Genomic DNA, 17,919 nt, shown 5'->3' with positions numbered 1-17,919 from the left:
GCTGCGTTGTGTATATCATTTTTTATTTTGCATTTCTCACTTAATTCTCTGCCATAAACCTTTTCTCTGTTTCTGTATACTTACAATAATTTTAGCAATATAAAAGTCCATCATGTTGATCTATTGCCATTCACGGAACCACTGTGTTACCATTCATACTTAGAGTGTTTCCTTTATTTTATTTTTAGTAGGCTGCGATAAATATTGCTGTGCGTATTTCATTAATTCTCCCATCCAATTATTTTTAGAGCACATAGCCACAAAAATAGATTTATTACATTTAAGGGTAAGCACAGTTCTTGCCATTTTACTATTTGGATGTTGAGATTCAATCTCAACATAGCTTTCTGACGAGTAGCCAGTGGATATTTCTTTGCCAAGAATAGGCTTAGCCATTGGAAATGCTTACATTAATTTTTAAGGTTTAAATGTTAGCTTAATACTGATCTGCCTGAGGTTTTTCTCTTATTTGGAAACAGTCCTTTTCTTAATTCCAACTGTAAAATACATGTTATACTCATGTGGTGGTTCTTTTTGTTTTGGTTTGGTTTTTGAGACTGGGTTACTGATTGTAGTCCTGGATGTCCTGAAACTTGCTCTATAGTTTGGCCTCAAGCTCACAGAGATGGATCTACCTCTGTCCCCCAGTAGCTGAGATTGAAGGGATGAGCCTCCATGTCCAACTATGTTGTGTTTTATTATTTTTTTTATTTTTTATTTTTTTGGTTTTTCCAGACAGGGTTTCTCTGTGTAGCCCTGGCTGTCCTGGAACTCACTTTGTAGACCAGACTGGTCTCTAACTCAGAAATCTGCCTGCCTCTGCCTCCCAAGTGCTGGGATTAAAGGCCTGTGACACCACGCCTGGCTCTATGTCGTGATTTTACAAAAACAAAAACATAAACTTACTTTTCTTTCATCAAGTAATAAAAATTATTGAATGGGTATGAGATTTTTATGTAAATATCAAGAAAAATACTAGCATAGGAGCAAATCAACAGAATGTTTTTGTTGTCTTCTTGTCTGTCTGCTTATCTGTCTTTCTGTCTGCCTCTCTGCCTATCTATCTATCATCTATCTATAATTCATCTTTATCTGTCTGCATAATCTTCTATCCCATATCTATCAGCTATCAACCATCTATCTACATACCTATCACTTTATGTATTTATGTATCTATTTTATCTATCTATCTATCTATCATCTATCTATCTATCTATCTATCTATCTATCTATCTATCTATCTATCATCTATCTATCTATCTATCTATCATCTANTATCTATCTATCTATCTATCTATCATCTATCTATCTATCTATCTATCATCTATCTATCTATCTATCTATCTATCTATCTATCTATCTATCTATCTGGTATGCCACTTACTGCTGTGTCAGGTTCTGATAGAAAGAAGTAGGTCTGCTTATTCTGGCCACTAAAACAAAATAAATTTAATATTCTTTTATAGGAAAATATATGCATACTTGAAAACATAATCCATGACTGGTGCTTGGTTCATACATTGAAACAAAATATGCTTAAGAATAGGTGCACTATCAGAGGTTTACTGTAGATATATTTTAATGAATCAGGCATGTAGAATATATTTTTCTATTTTCAGTTCAATAAACACTTTATAAAGACAACATATTGGTTTCTAGAAGGATACTAAAATGAACTGAGTTGTGATTCAGCCTTAAAAAATCTTTTCATATAGCAGGAGAGATAAACTGTATAGAAAAATAGCAACAATATACAGTGCTTTGAGAGAATTCCTTTACTGGAGAATAAATAAAAATTGAATATAGAAGAGAAGAGACTTGCTTTATTGGGGCGGGAGTCAAACAAGCATTATATATATATCTATATATATATATCTATCTATATATATATATATAGATAGTATTCTAATAGTCATAATTGAAGTTGGGAGGAGGGTATTCCAAGAAGAAGGGACAAGAAACAAGTCATGGTGCCAACATGTGTGAAGAGGGGAGATTAAGGAACAGGGTTCATATTTGCTTTAGTATCTCTCCAACTAGAGGTTCAGGCCTGTACTGACCACATGAAGATAAAACCTGAGAAGTGTGGTCCTTGCTTTAAGAATAAAGATATTTCAGAAGTAGATCATCAAGGTTGGAGAAATCTCCACCCCATTATGAACATTTCCATGTGCATTTGGAGGCACTCAATTTTCCGAATACATCTTCTGCCCTGATATAGTCTCCCCAGGTATGCTCTGTAAGTTATAGACAGGGGAAAGAACAGTGTGCTATACTGGGAAGACAAGACTAAGCACATGATTCTGGATCAAAGCCATGGCACTTAGGATTTCTGGTGTGAATAAATAAATCTACCTCTTTGGGGTTCAGGTTACCCACATGTAAATTGGAGAGGATAGACTCTGTTTATTCAAAGGTTCTTTCAGTATACCCCAGTGTAGGGGAATGCCAGGGCAGGGAAGTGGGAGTGGGTGGGCTTGTGAACAGGGTGAAGAAGGATGGAAAGGGGTTTTTTGGGGGGGAGAAACCAGGATAACATTTGAAATGTAAATAAAGAAAATATCTAATTAAAAAAATGCAAAAAAAGAATATGAAAAATCCATGTGCTTTTAGATACTTTAAAAATTGTTTTCCTTGTATGTACATGAATCTTCTGTACATGTCTGAAATTTTATTTTTAGAATTTCATTTTTTCCCCATTTGCAGCTTTAAAATCTTTAACATCTCCCTCCCCAGTTGAAAATAACCAGAGTCTAGTGTAACAAATCAATTGGCTGTTATTAGTTGCATAGGATTTAACCATATTAACTGCTCCCTCCTCAGTTGCTGCTTTACAAGTAGGAAAGTATCTTATGAAAGGTGACCATTGACAGGAAGGGCTAATAATAAAGAATAGCACAAAGGAACATACGTGTAGTCATTACCCCAAGCTTGTAAAGCCAGGATTGTTCCACTCCTCACTTCACAGATAAGGAGCCTGAGTCAGAGCCCTTATATCCAGGTCAAGCACAGTGAGTTAGCAATAGAGCCAGAGTCCCGATCCAAGAAGTGACTGAGAATGTAGATGCAAAGTATCACTAGGCATTTTCTTCTCCAGATTTCAGGCAAGGAACCATCTGTAGGACTAAATTCTGCCTCTAGAAACAGAAAGATCTCTCTCCATAAGAAGGATTTGATGATGAGTGTGGGGCTATCAGCAGTGCTGGTACCATTCTCTTAACCTCAACATTTTGCTGTGGAATGCAGAGATTTGAAGGTCAGTTATACCTGGTCAAACAATGCGAGGCCTTCCCTTCCTTTATCTGTGTTTGGAAGTGTAGGATAGCACCTATTCTATTGTGGTAGTGGTGGTGGTGGTTGGAGTTAATTAAGGAGCCCAGCAAACCAATAGATGGACTTGTTATTTTGAGCACTGTGGCCATGTGATTCAACCATGCCACCTATTTTTTTTTTTTATTAATTTTTCTTTTATTTTCTGTAGTTCCTGGGTCATGTTTAGAGTCAGTGCCTTCTCATTCATTACCTTTGAGAAATAATTTTCCCCCCAAATTCCCATCTCTGTCTCTCTCACAGAGAATATACTGCAGTGTTTAGAAGAAAGAGAGAAAGATAGAAAGAAAGAAAGAAAGAAAGAAAGAAAGAAAGAAAGAAAGAAAGAAAGAAAGAAAGAAAGAAAGATCTGGCAATAAATTATATATATATATATATATATATATGTGTGTGTGTGTGTGTGTGTGTGTGTGTGTGTGTGTGTGTAGTGATCTTTAAGCTTCATACAAATGAAAGGGTTTGTTTTATTATAAATTAAAAAAAATGGTTGTATGATTTTAACCTTTACACTCTAAGGGGCCACTAACTGAGCCTTCTGTTGAAAGAAATCTGATAGATGGTCAAGATCACAGATTTGATAATATCCAGACCAGGGCTTCTATCAACCGCTCTATTCATAAAGCTCTGTGTGTTATAAACAACCTGGAATTAGAATGCACACTGATCTCTTAAGAAGCTACTTGTAAATCTTAAATGGGATAATGTATGGGAATGGCTGAGGCCAGCTGCACAGTGAATGCTTGGTAGCTCTCAGCTTTCTGTAGGAGTGATAGTAATAGAAAAAACTCTTCAAATCAAAAAGGCCAGAGAAGCAATGAAAGAGCTCTATACAGACTACCCAGCATGTGTCCTGAGCTTATGTGCATCATTCCTGTGCACACAGAACATTCAAGATCATTTTTGAAAAAAAAAAAGTCTATCTCCCATATTTAGAAGCTTATTCTTGGGATCCGTTTTCTTCACATGTTGGATTGTGTTCTAAATTAATTATGGATTAAGAGAAGGCTTATCTATAAGAATAGTCATTGGAGTGATGATTACAGAGTCTGAATATCTAGACTTGTTCTAGGAGAGTGTTAATGCATAGAAATACCATTTTGATTATAATGGGATATTATTTGACAGGATATTAAGGAGGTTGCTGCAAAAAATTTAACAGTGGCGGGCATTTGGTATTTAGTATTGCAGCAAAATGCAAAATCATATAATGATTGTAATTCCATTAAAAGATAATAAAAATATAAATTAGACACAATGGATTTTCTCAGCTAAAGATGAGCATAAAACATTAATAACAACATCAATCTTAGGATGGTTTTATGAGTATTATAGGGTAGAATGCCCCATACATGATGTATATATTTGTTCCATCCTTAGACATAGGTTGAATTTGTTTTCTACATTTTATTTTAGTTTCAGCCTACACTGATCATTCTTTAAAGAGGTTGTACTGTGTTCCAGGAGCTGAGCAAGAAGCTGAGAATTGAGAAATGATGAAGCAGGGCCACTGAGCAAGTGGAAGGTATACACATAAACAAAGGAATGCTATGTGAATTCCAAAGCTAGCGCCTAAGGAATGAATTACAGTCAGCATAATAAAGGCCATAGATATTAAGATGTACTGCTGTGAGGATTTCTGAAAGGTGTGGCTTCCCTAGGGAAATGACTTACTGTAAGGTACTTCTTCCTTCCAAGGGAAGCAACTGAGTGATAGGAAACAGTCTGGTGTGCGGGTCTCTTGACTCCTCAGCAGGCCTGGTTTCATGGTCACGGTCAGGGTCCAATTTACTTTCTTGTAACCAGAGGCACTTGAAATACCCTTGAAATGTCTTTAAATTGACCATGAAGCACAGTAAATAAGAGTCGATGTCTATAACCCCAGACAATAATTATTTCACAGACTGGAGTTTGAGAAATACTGAACTAGATTAAAGACAGAACAAAAAAAAAATCCTGTGGGCTACTGTCTGGATAATCTCTCTTGTGGAGTAAGAAATGGGTGAGGAATGTTGAAGTGCTTCTATACAGTGGCAGGGTTCCACATTACATTTTAAAATTGTGCCTATCACAGCATGGGCATTAATTGCTCTTTTATTAGGAGAATCACATTGGAAATTATGTGAGAAAGTACCTTTCCTGAGAAACATGCTTGGTAAATGTTTTCTAAATATTGTTTCAAATTGTAACATTTCCTGTTCATACTCAGATTTGCAAAGCATTTTGTTCATATTTACAATTTTTATTACATTTATTTACTCTATTGCTGTGGTATGTGTATGTGTGTATATGTGTTTGTGTGGGTGTGGGTCCTGTTGGCATGTGCATACCACAGAGTGCATGTGGTCAAAGGAGTACCTACAGGGGTTGGTTCTCTCTTCTTTGTGGATCATGGGGATCACAGGGTGGAAGGCTTTGGTAACTAGCACCTTTAACAAATGAGCAATCTTCTTGGCCCTACACACTGCACTTTAAAGAAGTGGGGCTAAAGAGATGGATCAAGCACAGAGTACCTGCTGTGCTTGCAGAGTGCCTCTGTTTGGTTTCCAACACCCACAGGACATCTTGAAACTACCTGTAGCTCCAGTTCGATGGGATCCAGGGTCCTCTTTGACTTCTACAGGCACACACATGATATATACATGTACATTAATGTGAACATTCATACACGTACAATAAAAATAGAAAAGCTTAAGAAAACCATAGGTAGGTGTTTGCATGTGTTATGCGTTTCCCCTGTAGAAGCCTTGTCATGCTAAATAAGTATCAGTAGTCATCTCTTCCTTCTCTCATGACCATTGTATTACTTGGGATACTTCAGAGATATGAATACTGGGATGTAAATCTACATTCTCTCTCTCTCTCTCTCTCTCTCTCTCTCTCTCTCTCTCCTGAAATAGAAATATATGTGTAAGTATGGTGTGTGTGTGTGTGTGTGTGTGTGTGTGTGTGTGTGTGTGTGTGTGTGTGAATTTGTTCTGTCTTTCTAAGAGAATTATTATAAAGGAGTTGAATCATGGTTTTGGAAGCTGAGACACCCCATCCTTTTTATTAGGTAAAATGAAATTTCAGGGATGTGTGTGATGCAGTTTATCATCTCTTCCTCCTCTTCTTGTTCTTCCTCCTCCCCCTCTTTCCCATTTTTCCCGGTCCTTGTCTTCCCCCTTCTTTTTCTGATCCTTCCCCTCCTCCTCTTCCTTCTCCTCTCTTCCTCCTTTCCTTCTCCTTCCTTTCCCTCCTTCTCCTCTTCCTCCTCCGCTTCTCTCCTCCTCTACCACTACTTCTTCTTCTCTCTTACTCAGGCTCTTAATGGATTGATGATCCTAACCTACTTCACTGAGTCCCCTGATTCAAATTTGAGTTTCATGTGGAAACAACATCACAGGCAAACTTAGAAATAATATTTAACCTGGGATTTACTTGGACCACATCAGTAGTGAATATAAACTAAAACCTTTAAGAGTCATCTGTTCTGCTAGTGTAGGGAATCATCTCCTGGGATAAACTGTGACTGATGTGGCTCCATGTGGACAAGGGGTCCAGGAAAAAACATAAGGTGCTCCAAAGAAAAGCAGAATAGTTTCTCCTAAGTAGCTGCATGGGCGGTTTTTGGCTGTGTACTTAAAAAGGAAGCAGTGACTCTAGGTATCAGCATCTTCATCAGTCAAAACATCAGTTGACTGTTCTTGCAATGATCGCCTGTCTCTTGCCCTCTCCTACGTCTCAGTTTGCCAATTTCTCACTCTTCCTTCAGGGAGATCAGAACTGCTCAGCTGCAAATGTAATGTTCCTGTTCTAATCCCAGATTACCACACATGGGCAGCAGGAGCAGAGTACAGAGAGAGAAACTCTTGCAGGGAGGAAATCATTAGCCTGTCAAGAGTCACCAGGACCTGATGCAAAGTCTGATTAGGAAGGGCTTAAGCTGTTGGGGAGAGCCAACAAAGGCCCCTCAAGCATTGATCTTGACTAATTCCATTCCACTTATAGGACCCAGAAAAATGTTAATATTCAATTGAGACCGGCATCCCATCGGCAAGAAACCATACTTTCCAGAAGCATAATGGAATTAGAATAGGGATGCTTTAACTATAGTCATGCATAGTAATTCAGTAGAGACCAAGGAATGGAGATACTTGGATTCACATCCTGGCATTTCAACTTGATTAATTATTTCTACTCTACACTTCTGTTTCCTTGCTTGTAAAATGGGGACCATGATAAATGTCTGTTGCCTAGAGATTTCTTTTTTATAATGAATGAATTAATACCCGAGCGTGACCTGGCAAAGGTTACTCATTCATTGTGAAGTACTATTGACACTCCTATATTTGTGGTGATTGATAAAAGTTGGCAGGTGTTGTGGGCTATATCCATTATCAAAATTCCCATTATTAAAGTCTATGCTATGAAATATTCAAGGAGCTAGTTGTTCATAAGGTCAGATTTCTTCCAAGAAAAATAAATTTAAATATTATTATATGGACCATAATGTATTTGTTTAATTTTTCTTCCTTTATTTACAAATTTGAATTGGCATGTGATGACATTTAGAATGTTTAATATCTTCACACTTATTAATCTCTCCAAGACCCATGACAGTACAGCTCTTAGAATTTGGTTTATTTACAAAGGTATGTGAGTTGGCAAGTAATGAATTCTTTAGTCCCCATGATGGATCACTGTAACCAAGTAAGAAGAACAGAGCTTGATATGAGAAAAGCATGTAGGATTTAGAGTTGCTACAGTCTCAATTTGAGTCATGCACCTCAATTTACTATAGGCCACTGTTGGAAACTGATTTCAGAGTCTCCATTTTCTTACCTATAAATATTAGAGAGACTTACAGGAAAGATGAAAAGGTGAGCAAAATACACATGAGACACAATCATTCCTACTTGCACACCTATGGCAGTTACTCAGAACATTTGTTCCTTTCTTCATCTCTTCATACTTTCTTCTTAAAACTGTGCAGATTGGCCATTTTCATAGTGAAAGCTTACCCACATTCCATTCCGGTGCTGCCCAGACCTCCTGGAGACCATAAGATTCTATTCCCAGTTATTCACTGCTGAAGATGGGAAGAACCTGGGAGGGTAGTAGAGGTGTCAAGGAACAGAGAGAGAAAGCTATTTTGTATAGACTCAGACAAGTTTCAGACTTCTTTAGTGTCCAAGCAGCAAGAGACAGGCTCTCAAACAATGAGGTCATCTCCCTGCTCTGACAAAGTAGGTGTTCAAGACATAAAAACAGTGGAAAGGCAGGAGCATGTTTGAGGTAAATGGTGCTCTGCATTACACCACCCTGGTGAGGTTTTCTAATTTATTCAGAATTAACATTTTGATTGTGGAACAAAGCCTTTGTCTAAGAGATCCTCAGATGAGACTGTGTGCTCCAGGTACAACATTCCCATATGGCACCAAGATTTTAAAGTGAAAAACTAGAAAAAAGTTAAGAGATGCATGAAACTCATGACCTAGGCACAGACGTTTTACCTGTTTATGCAGCAACGGTTATTATGTGCACTAACTGTTTTTATGGCCAATCCAAGATCAAGAGATGTAGGAGATAAGAGATTGTTTTTTCAGACTTGTGAACATTTTCAGCAACACAGTAAATTTAAATGGAAGCTCCAGTGAAAAACTGTGGGACCTTGAAAGGCAGCCTGTTTTCTGGTTGAGCTAGGTTTAAATCCTGGAGACCCAGCGGGTGTTCCAGCACAGGGTCCTCAATGGAGGAGCTAGGAAAAGTACCCAAGGAGCTGAAGAGGTTTGCAGCCCCATAGGAGGAGCAACAATATGAACTAACCAGTACCCCCCAGACCTCCCTGGGACTAAAGCACTTCCCAAAGAAAACATTGGCTCTAGCTGCATATGTAGCAGAGGATGGCCTAGTAGGTCGGTCATCAGTGAAAGGAGAGGCCCTTGGTCCTGTGAAAGTTCTATGCCCCAGTATAGGGGACTTCAAAGCCCAGGAAGCAGGAGTGGGTGGGTTGGTGAGCAGGGGTGGGGAAGTGGGGGAGGGGTTTTTGGAGGGCAAACCAGGAAAGAGGATAACATTTGAAATGTAAATGAAGAAAATATGAGAGAGAGAGAGAGAGAGAGAGAGAGAGAGAGAGAGAGAGAGAGAGAGAGAGAGAGAGAGCCTTTGCCACCCTTCCCAGACACTAGGCCTCAGTGCCTCAGTTCTCCATAATTCTGTAGCCATCAGGCACATAGGGCAATGCCCCCAGCCCTTCCATGGTTAGAGGATGTGACTATAGATCAAAACAGATCAAAACATACCTCCCTTTTAATGAGGCACCTAAAGGCCTGAAGGACTTAGCTAATTAAGCTCTCCTTCCCAGACAGGCCTCTCTGCAAAAGGTATTTAACCTCAGGCCCACCCTGAGAAAGTGGGGTAAGGTTTCACTCACCACAACTCTCTGCCATGATAATAAGCTCCTTAAAACCATGGACTGTTTCTTTTCATCTGGGAACAATGGAGCAGTTCTTCCTCTAAAAAGCAGCACATCTAATCTCCTGCAGGAGGCCTTCCTGTGTTTTCAGTCAAGGTCTCCACCAAACAAAGCCACCTGCCTACCAAGCCAAGGACACACTCCCAGAGGGATCCAGTCAGAGCTCCTTCTCCTCCTCTTTTCCCTTGGTCCCAGGCAAGAGCCCACCCTGCGGCCCCCACTCCATTCTCAGTTCTTCCATGGCATCCAGTGGTGTCTGTGGTGTCCAAGAGCCTGAGAACCTGTTGTCTTCAGCCTCCAGGCAGCCCAGGGACCCATGAGCCCAACTCAGGCAGTTCCATGGGTACCTCAGACTATGCCTCCCCACCCCTGGAGACGGGCTCTGTGTGGCTTCTCACAGCCCGATGCCCACACGGTGGCGGTGTCTGGGGAGCATGCAGTCAAACTTCCCACATCCCACCTCCACGAGTGGCCCTAGCCCTGTGGTGGACCAGATGTGGGACACCATTTTAACCAACACAAAACATGACTCTTTTCACTGGGGTAAAAGCACCCCATTGGTGAGCTACATGGCTCTAGTTCTGTCTATGCCATCACTAACCTTTTTGCTCTCCAAATCCAATGCCTGACACGATGACTCCATCTTTGTTCTTTAAATGATTACAGGACTGGACTCCACGTTGCTTTTTTTTTTTTTTTTTTTTAACAACAAAATGATCAGTCCTCAGCAGTTCAAGTCACCCTTTGAAAACATAAATCAGATCTTCTTATGTCTCTGTTTCAAAATCTTCCAGTAGCATCTTGTTTCAATTGCACTTAAGATAAAAATCTGAATTTACTGCCCTGGACTACGCGACCTGACAGGTCTGACCTTTTTCCTTATGACTCCGACTCTCACCATTCCCAACCTCACACCGTGTACTCTACTCTCTTGGGCTTTCTTTCTGACCCTAGACATAGTCCTGGTCCCTCCCAGACTCCAGTTCAGATCACCTCTTGGGAGCAAGCATTCTCTACCCACTTTAAGATTTATCTGTAGACCCGTGAATGCAGTTGTGTGTCTCCTTTAGACCCGTGAATGCAGTTGTGTGTCTCCTTTAGACCCGTGAATGCAGTTGTGTGTGTCCTTTAGACCCGTGAATGCAGTTGTGTATGTCCTTTAGACCCGTGAATGCAGTTGTGTGTCTCCTTTAGACCTGTGAATGCAGTTGTGTGTCTCCTTTAGACCCCTGAATGCAGTTGTGTGTCTCCTTTAGACCCGTGAATGCAGTTGTTGTGTGTCTCCTTTGTTTACTTCTTTGCTTGCACCTCTCTCATCTCTGACGCAAGCTCAGTGATAGCAGACATCTTATCCATGTTTTATGACTAACATGTCAGATGTTTAGAAGATACTCGAAAGTCTTTGTTCATTGAATCTGTTAATAAGCTCAGCCTGAGTCATTGATTGCAAAGAGAGTGCAAGGTCCTCAGCTTAGAATCTGGATTTTCTCCTTAATTCTTCTCTGCTACTTTCCATACAGGTGTTCAGGAAACTCCTGTGAGGTTAGAATCACCCAGAACATTCACTTTCCAACTCAGTTAGGCAAGGTGCTCTAATGTCAGATGGATTTTCAAAATAAGAGTTAAAAATATTCTTTCAAGAAAGATGTGTTCTGAAGGACTAATCATTGGGATTTTCCTGGGGATAATGTATTTCTAGAGACATAGAATGTCACTTTAAAAACTTATCCCATATTTCACATAAAAATACCCCCTATATCAATTAGGAATAGTATTTAGATGATAGTAATAGAATCCATGAACAGCAGTGTCTTAGTGCTTTTTCTTATATATATAAGCAAGTTCAGAAATATGCATATATGGCCATATAGCTTCTCAAAATTCATTAAGGATCCTTTACCCCAGTATTCCAGCACCCTTAGGTTTTGCTTTTCATTATCAGTATGGTCTTGTTTGCAAATATTAATGCTGGGTCTCCCTTAGACATCATGTCTTTATTTTAGGCAAATACATAATCTGAGTCAAATGGCATATGCCAGATGTGTATTTTCCTTACAAAGAAACTTTCTTCATATTCTGTTTAATTCTTCTTGTGTTGCATTGACTTTTAATAGCAAAAAGGGGAGGCTAAGAAATGTTCAGTCGCTATGAAAAAGACTTGTTAATGAGTAATCCTCAGGAATTTCTACCGCATCTGAGTTTACCACATATTAGCTGAAAGCCTTGTGAGGGCTGTGGAATCTCTCTGTATTTGTTATTAAGTCTCCAATGCAGTTATGATACCAAATACAGTAAGAATAATTAATGGCTGTCTATTACATCTCCATGTTTGTTATGGATGTTTGCACATGGTGGTGAATCTTACAATAATTCAATGAATAGTAGATTATTATTCTAACTTGGATAAGATGAATGAGGTTTATACAGTAGACGTGTGGTAGCCAGGGCCATCATTTCTATCCATGGACTAGGACATAGAGGCTCAAATACTTTATTATCTTGACCTAAGTCTTTCTACTAGCAAGTGATTGATTTAGTATTTAGACCTTTGTCAGAAAATTATAGTGCATTTGTCTGGTACCACTTCTGTCACAAAATCCTACAGGCTGGGAGCTAGGGTTTGGGTTTTAAATACCCTCTCAGTATATTGTGTGCAGAAATCTTGGTCTCCTGTCTGGCAGTGATATGATCATGAGATACCAGACACCCTCAATGGATTAATCAAGGTGTGGATTTCTAGCTTCATGGGCTGGGAGGGAAGGGTGAAACTTTGTTATAAATATCCTATTCATAGGCTGATGATATTGAGTATTATATTATATGGTTAGAAAGTTAACATCATGAGTGACTCGAGCAAAGACATTTTCCCCTTCTCCTATGTGGAGGCTACGAGTCTAAGACCAATGTTTTTCTAGTCTGGGTTTCCTCTGAGACATTTGCCTTATCTTGCAGACTGATTCCTTTGTGCTTTGTCCTTACATGGTCATTTTCTGTGTGTCTACATCCCTGCTGGCTCTTATCCTTATAAGAACAGTAAATCAGGTTTATCACAACCCCTACTCTTATGCTCTTATTTAAAACTTGTTAACTCCTGAAGTCCCTGTCTCCAAATGCAATGGCTTTGCAAGTTAGTCTTTCAGTATATAAACCTTGAAAAGTGGCAAATTTTGGTTCATAAATAGAACCTATGAACTTAACCTGTGTACTTATCTCTGTATTTCACAGGAACACTTGGATTAAAATTATTGTGACTTCTCTAGTCCTATGTTACTCACTTATGAAATATTGACCTTGTTATTTAAGTTTTAAAAATTGTCCCAATCTAAAAAGTTATAACTCGAAACAAACATGTTTTAGTTCATTTACCAATCTAATCAGTGATGATTATTAATAGAAGGTGTAAATTGGTAGCATGCTCTTAGACTTTTTATAAAGGTAGAATGAAGAGCCAACATCTAGATACCATGTCCGATTTTCCACTTTTAATAATATTACTGCTCTCCCTCCTTTTGTTCAAACACCAAGACATGCATTTGATTTTCTTTTGGCTTTATCTAATAAACAAGCATTGCTAGTTTTGATGTGTGTCAGGCATTGTAATTCCAAACTTAAAGTAAATGAATGCTTGTCATGGGTCAGATGTTCTTAGATGGCCACACATTTGCTGCACGTGGCTCAGCGTTTCAATATGTCTATAAGGCTGTACAAATAAGGGCCCTGAACTTTGCATGGCTAAATAATTTGCCTGAGGTCACTCAGTGGGGGAAGGAATAGAGCTGCTATGTGATTTCAGTTCTTTTCTATTCCCAAGGCAATTCCTTTGTTCTAATGCTTCTGGGCTTGTATGTGTATTCCTGCCAAGATTCTCTTATGCCTTTGCCTGCCTTTATGGTTGTGGCTTTTGTGCCCATTGAGTGCTTCTCCTTAGTATCCGCACCCTTTCCACATGCCATCCTGTTTCGTATTGTCTTACACAATGCATGCAATACAAATGGAAGAGTTGTGCCTGAGTTCCACTCCCACATTTAATTAATTGCCTTCCTTCTCTTAACCTCTTGCCTATTAAATTGTGGGAAATATAGAAAGAATTGTCATATTCATAGGAGAAAGCAGGTTGAGAGGAGTGCTTGGGTATTCGGGGATGCTTTTCCCTTTCATTGACATTACCTGGACTTTTTTTTTATATGCAATTGCTTTGTGCAGTCCATTATTTTTAATTTCAGCTTACAATTAGGGCTTGTAAATTGAATTGCTTTCTCTAAGGAGCTGTGATTTCTCTATTTGGCAAGTCCCACCTCCTACCCCCATTTGCTCAGCCGCAATTAACATGGTTGATTTTGTTCCCCGGTATTGCAAAGGAGTCTGATCAGTGTATTCATGACGATGCTTTATAATTTGCTTTCAGAGTCCATAGGGAGAGTTGAATGAATGGTATCCTAATGCAGGAGGAGCAGAGTGGAGGTTCTGGGGAAGCCACATGGAGCCTGAGGCAAGGACCTTGGGGATTAGAGAGACCTGGCACTGTCATGGAGAAGGCTTGGGCTGTAGGGGCCTAATGAAGTGTCCTCTTTGGAGTCAGAGACTTGTGTGTTTGTTATGACTCACAGATGCTGGAAAGAGGCAGCACATTAGCCCTGGAGATGCTAGCTCAGTTCCAGTCCTACTCTCTGTTCTGATTATCTTTCATCATGGCAGTCTATTTTAATGAGTTTATTTTATTTTTGACTCTGTGTGTGTGTGTGTGTGTGTGTGTGTGTGTGTGTGTGTGTGTGTGTGTGTGTGTGTGTGTGTGTGTGTGTGCGCGCACATCCATGTGGCTGCAGAAACACACAGAAGGGGTCATAGCTTCTTTATCTGGAAGTACAGGTGGCTATGAGCCACCCAGTAGGCGTGCTAGGAACCAAACTCAAGTCCTTTACAAAAGTATATTTTCTTAGTTTGTGAGCAGTTTCCTCAGTTCTCCAAACTCCTACTAGCTGATCCGTTTCCGGTTTGTCTTTTGCTTACCAAGGAGGAGATTTGAATTACATAGGTGGAAGGAGGGTTTGCCTTTATCAAGAGACCCAGAGTGCAAGTGAGGGCACTGGTGACATGCCAGTGTTAAGTGTCAAGTCACTGAGTGCCTTTTAGAAACAGTTCTAGGAGGCCCCCATTGGTTGAGAATAGGGGCCCATGCTGACCTCTGACCTCCATCATTATCTTCTTCCTATAGTTCCTTGCATTTCTGTCATGTGTGTGACTTGGGTCCCCCAGCCTCTCAATATTCTTTTCTGCCTTTGGATTCCTCTTCCTTATTTCTGGAAAAAAAATAACGTTTTTCTATATGATAGACTTTTGTCTCTTCCTTAGGATAGAAGGCAACCATGCTATCTTTGTATGCCTCTAACCCCATGTTTAATTAGGAGTGCTTGCCTTTTGTATCTTCCCACTCTCTCTTGAAGGCTACCTTCCTCACCCTTAATCCTCATGTGAGCTTTGTTTATGGGACACAGCAGCCATGCAAAGAAATACTGAATAGAGAGTAAAATTATACATTTTATCAAATATTACTTTGTATAGTATTTTATTTCAAAAAGAAGGTTCTTTTGTTTGTTTGTTTTAAATTTAGAGTACTTAACAGTTCCTTTCTGTCCCTCTTGCTGTCATGTTCTCCCTAGCAGACGTCCCCACATGCCATGGATTCTTGTTAGAGAACATGTATGTTGGCTTTTAAGAAAGCCAGGTGATACTATAGTCTAAAATTTGAGGGAACCCTAGTGCAAATGCAGATGCCCTAGGAAGGTTTTCCTGACAGTAAAGGGAGCAGAGGCCAGAGGCCTCCTCTCCAATAGAGGGCGCTCCTTGTCCACAGGCTGTGATAAGCCCCATCAGATTAAGACATCAGAAGACCAGCTCAGAATTCATTGCAGCTGATGACTCTGGGTTTTGATTTATATTCATCTGGAGTCCAATGTGAAGAATCTTAAATCAAGAAGAAAATTGTCTGTTCTTCCTATAAGCCCTGGTCCTGTAGCAGGTCATATTTCTAAGCCCCTATCAGGTGGGAACCCAGGTCTATCTCACAGACCTTTGTCCTGAGAGCCTCCTCTTTCACTGCCTTGAATTACACAGCACAATGAGACTTTTGAAGAAACAGTCACAAGTCCCATTTGTTTCCTCTTTCTAATCATTCAGAAAAGGGCCTCCTAGCTGACCTCTGGGTCTATGATGCCATCACTGGCTACGGAATATGAGTGATATTAGCTTAGCCCTGGATCCAAAAAACTCCTCTGGCTGGAGTTCTGACCCAGTTTCAAAAGAACTTTTGCCTTCTTTCACGCACCCTTGTATATTCTTAGGACATTGTTCCTCTGGCTGTGACAAACAGCCCTGGCTGTTCCCTTCCTAGCCACTCCTTACTATTCACTGACAGCCTGCCCAAACACCCACATAGAATTAACTGCGTCTTTCCTTTATCTTCCACTCAGCCATCTTCCTATAATTACTAATGGTGCCTGTTCTCTTTTGTCTAACATAATTATCACTTGTTTTCTTATCTGTCCTTCCTCTGGAACTGTAAATTCTCCACAGCAGGAATCATTTCATTCATCTTTATATCCTTCCTGCCCAATTCCAGTATTCTACACATAAAGGATGCTTAGAGATACCATTCCAAGAAATCACAGTTAGGAAACCAATTGTTTTGTACGATGGATATGTCCCCAATAAAATTTTAATAAAAATAATGCATAATACATATTTACTTATTCATTTGAAATGAGTGTTTCCAAAAACTTTGCTATGTGTACGCAATGAACTTTGGATAAACAGAATGACAGCTCTATAGTTTCACAGAACTGTGGCTGTCAGTATGTGTAGATAACAGTGACATAGATTGGATGTGTGTGAAGGGTGAGATACAGCTTCCTGTGTGGGAGGAGTATCAGTTGCTCTCCAATTCAGGAAGTGCTGCCTTTTAGAGCTTGCCATAGGATTGTATTCAAAGACTTCAGTGTATTTCAATCTTCATGAAAAATAAATTGATATATGGTTCAAAAGAGACACTATTACAGTTTTTTTTTACATACTATGTAGTTCATGTGAGCTACAAAGGATAATTTTTACTGTTTCCCATTGTTTTCTTTTGATATTAGAAAAATCTGATATGGATGTATTCAGTCATTTATTCATTGTGTACGAGTGTGTATGCATGAGTGTGTGCATGTGTGTGTGTGTGTGTGTGTGTGTGTGTGTGTGTGTGTTTTGCCCTGAGCATGCAAAGATCAAAAAACAACTTTTGAGATTCAGTTCTCTCCTTCAACTCTGTGGGTTTCAGGGATTTATCTCAGGTCATCAAACTCGGCATCCCACACCATTACCTGTTGAGCCAACTCACTTTGCCCTTATCTTTTCTTTCTGACAACAGCAGTCCCCAGGTCCACATTATTCCATTTGATACCATGTATATGACCGAGGTGCAATACCCAGAGGGAAATGTTTCATGGTAAGAAGTGCAGCACCCTTTTCTGACCTGTGGTCTGAAAACCTTTGTGAGAACCTTGTTAACCATTATTTTCAGAAACAATGAAAAGCCTGAACACTGAAGGGAGTTTATGATGCTGAATGTGAAAAGTGAAAATGGTTTTCAGAACTCTCAAAGGAAAGTTAGGGGAATCATTCAACTTTCTCCAAATCCTACACACATACACACACACACACACACACACACAAACACACACACACATACACACACAGATACACACACATGCACACACACATACACACACAAGACACACACAGACACACATACACACACAAGACACACACAGACACACATACACACACAAGACACACACAGACACACACACAGGCACACACATACACATATACAGACACACACACACACACACGCGCGCACACACACACACACACACACACACACACACACACACACACACATACTGAACCAGCTAGGAAGTCCCAGAGACCTGGGGTATGAGAGGCTTACAGGATACCAGCCCACCCATAAAACTTCATCCACAAATTTGTTCTGTCTAAAAGAAATGCAGGGACAAAAGTGGAGCAGAGACTGAGGAAATGTCCAACCAATTACCAGCCCAACTTGAGGCCTGTTCCTTGGGTAAGCACCAAGCCCT

The sequence above is a fragment of the Mus pahari genome, chromosome 14 (assembly GCF_900095145.1).
Source record: "Mus pahari chromosome 14, PAHARI_EIJ_v1.1, whole genome shotgun sequence".
NCBI lineage: Eukaryota > Metazoa > Chordata > Mammalia > Rodentia > Muridae > Mus > Mus pahari.
The sequence above is the reverse complement of the archived record's forward strand: the minus strand, read 5'-3'. Positions refer to the sequence as shown.